This window comes from Pantherophis guttatus, chromosome 2 (genome assembly GCF_059756535.1).
Source record: "Pantherophis guttatus breed Tessera chromosome 2, ASM5975653v1, whole genome shotgun sequence".
In the NCBI taxonomy this organism is placed as follows: domain Eukaryota; kingdom Metazoa; phylum Chordata; class Lepidosauria; order Squamata; family Colubridae; genus Pantherophis; species Pantherophis guttatus.
Genome location: NC_142064.1, coordinates 87759407 through 87767872, shown reverse-complemented (window position 1 = coordinate 87767872; position 8466 = coordinate 87759407).

Below are 8466 nucleotides of genomic sequence, written 5' to 3'. Positions count from 1 at the left end.
TCGAAAGCGACGACGCCCGAGCCCAGAGAGCCATGCCGATTTCGCCCTACACCACAGACAAAATCGAATACCAACGCACACAAAAAGAAGAAAAGAACCGTCACCACCACCAGAACCCCAAAAACCGAGCCAGAGATCGACTCATCTGAGGAGGAGCGGATCGAGAGAGCTGAAAGGGAGAGAACCTTCCACGACGCCACCAAAGAAGAAATGAACAACGCGCATGTGCGAAACTACGTAGACGACCCAGAAGGACTTGAACTGGCCAGAGAACCGCGCAGACTCATTGCAAGCATCCCAATGCCGTTCTGTAATTTCCTGCACTTGAGAGATCACGGACTGCCCCAGGTTGTAAGTAATGGACAGAATAATGTAGGTAACTTACCCAGTGACTTCCCAAAACTTAGAATTGATGGCATTAATTTACAAGAGTGGTATCAACAGCTTCAGGTTATTTTCATGAAAGAAAATTTACTATTCTTTATAACTAGCCCTCCAAGAAGACCTTGGACTTTAAAAATAGATTGTTTACATCATAGAGCATTTTTCATAATAATATCTAGCGTGTCTCCTGCAATGTATCATAGCATCAAACCAAACCTAACTGTATCAGAAATAATTCAATGCATGTTTAATCTATTTCACAGCGATAGCGTAGCTACAACCACAAGAATGTCTAAGGATTTCTTTTCCTCTAGAGTAAAACCAGGGGTTTCTATAAGTGAGCATTTGATAAATCTAAACAAAATAAGAGCTGAGCTACAATTGAGGGGGGAAGTGATTTCAGATCAAACAATGAAAAGTGTTATTATCAATTCACTTGATCCATCATGGGATAGCTTTATGTCACACTTAGATACCATTAATTTGGGATATTTATCCATAGAAAGTCTATCTAACAAATTGATAGCAGAAGACAATTCAAGAAAAAATCGATCCAGTAACCAAACAGACCACAAACCTTTTAGGAAAGTAGTCTTTCAAGATAAACATAATGAGGCCTTTAGATGCTACAATTGTGGATCCAGGGAACATAGTAGAAGAGACTGCCCCAAAGTCTCAAGAGAGAGACATAGATCAGAATATAGGAGCAAATATAATTACAGACAATCTTCCACAGATAGACACAAATATAGAAGCCCACCAAATTATAAAGAAGGTAGAGGGGGTAGAGAAAATTCAAAAGAGAGGAAATCTGGGTCACTGAATGGGCTAAATAAACAAGACAGCACCAGAACACAGCAGGATGAGAATAACAATTGGCTTATTGACTCTGGTGCAACAAATCACACCAACAACAACAAAAGTATATTATCTTCATTTATAGAAGATAAGTTTGTGATAAAGGTAGCTAATCAAGAAAAGGTTCAAGTACTAGGCAAAGGAAATGTGACCTTGCCTGGTCTAGGGAAAATAGAGGGGGTATTATTAATCCCAGAAATACCTCACAACATACTAAGTGCCATAAAATTAAGCAGAGAATCTGATATCAATATAGTTTTCTCAAAGGGGAAAGCAACTATAGAAAAGAATAAAACAAATGTAGGTACTGTAATGATAAAAGGAGGTCTACCCTATCTGATAACTAAAGAAAGATGTTTACATAACATTGATTCAAATATGGAAGATTGTATTGAAGCAGATGATGAAAATGTCAGTAACAGTGACAATGATGAGTGTAGAATAACTCATGATCACAAAAACACATACAAGGAAAAGAAACCAAAAATAGGTAAACCAATTCATGATGAGTGTGCTCACATCTTACACAGGAAGTTAGGACATGCAAGCTTTCCTGTAGTACAAAAAATGACTGAACACGCAGAAGGTGTCAAAATAAAAAATTGTGAAAATTATTTGGAATGCTCAGTATGTAAGTCCACCAAACTAAAAACCAGTCCCAGACCAAAAAAATCTAACAGATCAACTAACAATATTTTTGATTTGGTACATATGGACTTAGTTGGTCCATTAAGTCCCTCAATTACCTATAGAAAACGTTACTTCCTAACAATAGTGGATGACTACAGCCGATATGGTTTTGTTTACACATTAAAGCACAAGGATGAAACATTTCAGAAATTTAAGGAATTCTACAAACGTATAGAAACACAACATAATATCAGAATAAAGCAAATTATGACAGATAGGGGATGTGAGTTCATGTCTAAAGAATTCTCCCAATGGTTAAAGGATAGAGGAATGTTACATTTCACGTCCAATCCTTTTTCTGCATTTCAAAATGGAGTTGCAGAGAGGAAAAATTCCACACTACAAACCATGATTAGGTGCACATTAGAGGATGCTGGTTTAGGCAAACAATTTTGGTCAGAGGCATTACATTATTCGAATTACACTCAAAATAGAACCTGGTCCAGTATTGTGAATAAGACACCATATGAGGTGATGTACAATAGAAAACCCAAATTATCACACATGCACATATTTGGAGTCACTGCAGACGTACACATACCTAAACAATTGAGGAGAAAGGGAGAAAACGTATCCAGGAGATTAAGATTCATGGGATACGAAACTGGAACCAAAGGGTACAGATTTATTGATAGTAATAACAAATTTATAGTATCCAGAACAGCTGTGTTCCATGAACAGGCCAATTGGTCAAAATTGCACCTTAATGAAATATTTCCTAATAAATGTAAAGATACGATATCTTGTGAGGAAGGAACAACAGAAAATCAAAATATTAACAAAAGTAAGAACAAAACCAAAACTTGGACTAATAGTCAGCATAAAATAAAGACAGACACATTAACAAAAAAGGAAGCTAGATATTTGCATGATAACCATAGCAAGCCTGAAAGAACTATTAGAAACAATAGAAACCAAATACCAAATAAATACAAAGATTACATAATGCATATGAATGGAGAACAAATAACACCTAATACATATGAAGAAGTATTGAAACTTCCACATGAAGAAAGAGAAAAATGGGAACTAGCTATGGAAAAAGAGATGGAAAGTTTACAAGGATTAAATGTATTCACACCTGCGATCGCACCTAAGGATAAAACAATTATAGGTACCAGGTGGATTTATAAAATTAAGAACTTAGAAGGAGGCAATACCTTATACAAGGCTAGACTAGTTGCACAAGGCTATGCACAAAAATATCCAGAAGACTATACTGATACATATTCACCCACAGTGAGAACAGAGAGTGTCAAAACAGCCCTTGTAGTAGCATCTGCACTCAATCTGGACGTATTCCAATATGACATACAGACCGCATACTTACATGCAAAATTAGATAAGGAAATATATGTAAGAGCACCACACAGTCAATACACTAATAAGAACGAAATTTGGTTATTAAATAAGAGTCTGTACGGATTAAAGCAATCCGGCAAAAGATGGTACGATTGCTTGGTAAAAGTACTTAAGACCATGGATTTCAACGCCACCACTGCTGATAACTGTTTCTTTGTAAAAAAGAGTAATGATCATATTGAATTTGTATTAATTTACGTGGACGATATTTTATACATTGGAAAGCATAAAGAGAGCAGGGAAATCTTTGTAAATAAGTTAAATGAACACTTCTCACTGAAATCTCTGGGTAAAGTGAATAAATACCTTGGTGTGCAAATTAACAAAACTAAAAGGGGATTCAAACTTACACAGAAAGATAAAATCATCGAACTCCTAAACAAATGTAACTTAAATAATGCTAAAACCTGTGACACCCCTATGCAAACTGATTTTCTTAGAAACACTGATGAATCTTCCCCTGAGTTTAAAGACAACACATTTTACAGATCAGTTATAGGTTCACTCCTTTATATATCTAATTGGACTAGGCCAGATATTGCATTACCTCTCAATCTATTGTCAAGATATGTTAGTAAACCAACCTTGTATCATTGGGAAGCTGTCAAAAGAATTCTAAGATATCTGAAGGGTACATTAGATTTTTGTTTAATGTTGGAACCCAATAATGACAGAGAACCAAAAATTACTTGTTATGCTGATGCAGATTGGGCCGGTGATACAACATGCAGAAAGAGTACTTCTGGTTATGTTTTTCTATTGAATGATTGTCCAGTTTACTGGTATACTGGTAAACAAGAACTAGTGGCCACTTCTACTACAGAAGCGGAATATGTTTGTTTGTCCAAAGCTGCAAATAACCTTGTATGGTTCAATGATCTGATCACTGATGTTTGGAAGAAACCCACCTTACCATTTATTATGCATGAAGACAATAAAGCGGCCATTGAAATATCCAGATCCGATGCAATTGGACAAAGGTCCAGGCATATTGATATAAAGTTTAAGCATGTGAGACAACTGTCTCAAGACGGATTCATTAAAGCAATACATTGCGATACTTCTGAACAATTAGCTGACATATTAACAAAACCCTTACCTTCTAAACAACACAAATATTTAACTTCTAAATTATATGTATTATATTGTCCTGAATCAGAATGTAATTGGTGTTGTGTAACGAACCGGCATTTAGAGGGGGATTTGTCAGATGTAAATGCCTTATTCTCCAATGTGTAAATAATGTATATATGGAACATCAGAGGTTAACTTATTCTTTGGACTTTAATGTATTCATAACTTACCACTCCCATTCCTAGCTCCACCCCTTGTATATATAAGGAGCCACCCTCACCATTCTCGTTGCTTCTACCTCGAATATTCAGTGAATATAGAATGCCTATCATAATTAAAAAGAAATATATTTAAAGCTTTAACTTCTATTATCTTTATTGAGTCTGATCCTGAAAATATTGCAACAAGTTTGCAATAAACAAATTGAATCTAGCCACCCACAGATGGCTTTCCATGCTGCCATATACATGTACTGTATATGATAGTGTATCCCACTCTGAGGCCAGTATTAAAGTAGCTATTCACTCTGGGCATATTTATTTTGTTTTCTGGCAACATAATGGAACATGTATGTTTGTTTAATTACTCCATTACATAAACTGTGGTAAAGAATAATAGAATTTTTTTAGCAGACTTGCCTGCAACTTCATCTATTATGGAAAAAGCAACAGCCATTGTGTAATTTCTTTGTTTGGCTGTTTTCACATTCCTTGATACCCACTTGATGTGTGCTGCTAATGGTACACATGCTTCTTGGCCTATGAGTGTCTTTTCTGGCTTTAAATTTATGCTGCAGAATTTATTCCTGAGCCCAATCCAAAAACCAGCGATTTCTCAAATGCTGCCAAACATTTTTGGTGTAGATGCCCTATTTCCATGATGTATTCCAAAAATATCCAATTCCTTTCTGAGTAGACTTGTGAGACTATGCTATTGTTGGTCAACTCTTATGCCAAGTATGAGGTGGTTGAGAATTTTTTTTCTGTCATCAGCTCTTGCAACACTAAAGATCCTAAGAATCCTGGCCTCCTTCCCCTGGTCTGTTTCACTTGGTCCTTGAGCCTCAGAACTGCCCACATCTTGGCTAAGAACCATGTAACTGTTTGCTCTCTAGAAGGAAAGAAAAGCTCAAATCCTCTTGGGGAATGACCACAGAAACTCCAATTCATGAAGGCCGATACATGCAGTTGGTACAAAGCTGAAGCTCCCTTTTAATTGTGTGTTTCATTTAACATTCCCTACTTAAATCTTTGTTTCATCTCATCTCAACTAAAATGCTAGTTATTTTGGGCCTTCAAATATCTGTGATCTCAGCCTGCCAGAAACCCTAGCGTGGGCACTTCACATGGCAAAGGACTTTGCTAACATTGAGCCTCTGTCTGGTCATTGTGGGAAATCTTTTATTTTTCCTTCTTCTGCTCCAGTCTCAATTTCTTGGAACTGTTTTTAAGGATTGCTTGTTCCTATTTATTCTCTGTGGTGGGGTAGAGCTTGTCTCCTTTTAGTGGTTTTTCCATACAACAATGCCTCCCACCACTAAAGTTTTCAGTTCTGTGGTAGAGCATATTTTTGCCTCAGTTAATTTATTTCTGACAATTTGCTCTTATTTATTTCCTCTTTTTTTTTAACATTCACTTGTAGATGAAAACAATTGCTCCCATATCTATTGATGCAATAACCAAAGAGCTGAATTACGTGTACGACAGATTCTAGGCAATCAATCAATCAATAAATCAATCAATTAACTCACTCAGGAATATTTTAGGGGGGGGGGGAAATACCCACTGAAATTCTAGACTGCTTTACATTAAATTTCACTGCAGGCCTTTCTCTTTACTTACTGAGGAAAGGTCATCTAAATTGTATAATATGCCATAAATATTTTTTGGGACAGCGCTAATGAAAGCCATATGAAATGAATGAGAAATAAGCACAAGATGAAGAAAAAGATGAAAATCACTTTGCTGTTTACTAATCAGTTGCCATACTTGTGAATCAGTTTGTGATCAATGAAGAGCTTATTTTGATTTAATCCCAATTTTAATGTACAATATTAAAATTTCAATCTAGAAATATGTGGAAACCCAGAAGTTTGGTCTAAAATTCTTTCTAGGTTGTTTTCTTTCTCTCCCAACATAACTAGAAGGATTTAATTTTGGTGGCTTGAGGTGCAGCAACAAATTATACAACCAGAGGATAGAAGTCCCATATCCCCCTGTGTGTTCTCCTTATAATATACAGGAGTGAAAATATTTTGTATTTTGTATGTATTTTTGGTACATAACCAAAACATAGCTGCCTTTTCAAAATAACTACCTTAAGTGATCACCTTACACAGTCTGAAGATAGGACTGGTCATGATGTTTAATGATAATGAGTCTTCAACTATTTCAAAGCATATAGCAATAGCACTTAAACTTATATACCGCTTCATAGTGCTTTACAGCCCTCTCTAAGTGAGGGGTGGGCAACTGTGGCCCTTTTACAACCTGTGGACTTCAACTCCCAGAATTCCTGAGCCAGCTTCGCTGCCTCAGGAATTCTGGGAGTTGAAGTCCACAGGTTGTAAAAGGGCCACATTTGCCCATCCCTGCTCTAAGCGGTTTAAAGAATCAGCATATTGCCCCCAACAATCTTGGTCCTCATTTTACTGACCGTGGAAGGATGGAAGGCTGAGTCAACCTTGAGCCTGGTGAGATTCGATCTACCAAACTACTAGCAGCCGGTGATCAGCAGAAGTAGCCTGCAGCACTCTAACCACTGCACCTATGCTGTTCAGTATATAAAAACAATATTATTTGTTTGATAATTTATATTTTCTTTTGTAAAATATTTGTTTTACTTCTATTCCACTCTCTCTTAAAAGGAATACTAAAGCAAGGTACAATAAAATAAAATATGCCTTAACAGGATAGTATTTATTAATACATAGACCCTGGATTTTCCCTTTCTCACCATTTATTGGCTACTTTGTGGACCAGTTGGGTCCTTCTAATTGGCATTAGCCAGTAAATTTCATATATTCCTATGTACTTTAATTTCCAAAATCTCCTTGTACAGCTAATCCTTGATTTATAACCATTTGTTTAGCAACTGTTCGACATTACAACTGCATTGAAAAAAGTTATTTACAACCAGTCCTCATACATGAGCTCTGCAGCACAGTCCCCCACAGTCCGTCCCCCCCCACAGTCACAACCTGAACTTGAAGCTTAAAGCAGGTAGAACAGTTCTAAGGCCAGTAATCAAGACACAAATGACTTATTAGTTCACAGGTGGGCAGAAATCTGATCAGATGCTACAAATCAGGCCCTCGCAGATATGAGTGGTCTGCAGTTCTAATATTCTGATTTCATCTAGCAACAAATAAAAAGGTTTTCCTTGCCGCATGCTGAAGCAAAAGCTCCATGTAGTTCTTCCTTCCATTTTACGATAATCCCATGAGCAATTAGCAAAGGGTAAAATGGCACAACAGCAAACCATAAACAGACCTTTCCCATTTGTTAGTCAGCTATGGATCACTGAAATATTGTTTTGTGTGTCTGTAGTCTTCGAGACATTTTTATAAAAACTTCCTTTTGTAAAAGCTTTGCGTTACTTAGATTCCCAGCTAAAACATATGGAAGTCATCAAAATTTTATAAATATCTTTGTAAGGAATGCAGAGCTCCAGAATTATGTGGAATAAATCTCTAATATGGACTTTTTTTTTATAAAATGGGCAAATCATAAGATAAATGAAAAATCACAAAGCTATTGTGATTTCCATGGCTCAATAATATGTATATATTTTTATATACATATTATATAAAATATGTATATAATATGTATATATATATATATATATATATATATACATTTTCTTATCTGTTTTTTTCTAATTTTATATTATTAGAAACCTTTCTCAGCCTTCTTGACCAAGTTGTCCATATAGGAATTAAGTTCTAAAAAGTGATCAGAATTACTAAGTTATTTGTTATATTGTCATTAGAAAAAAGAAGAAATGATTTCCAGGGAAAACTTTTTCAAAATGTGTTAACTTCTGCATATAAAATCAGAAGGCACCTATTCAGTTAAGAACCTTCTATTAAAAGCTGAT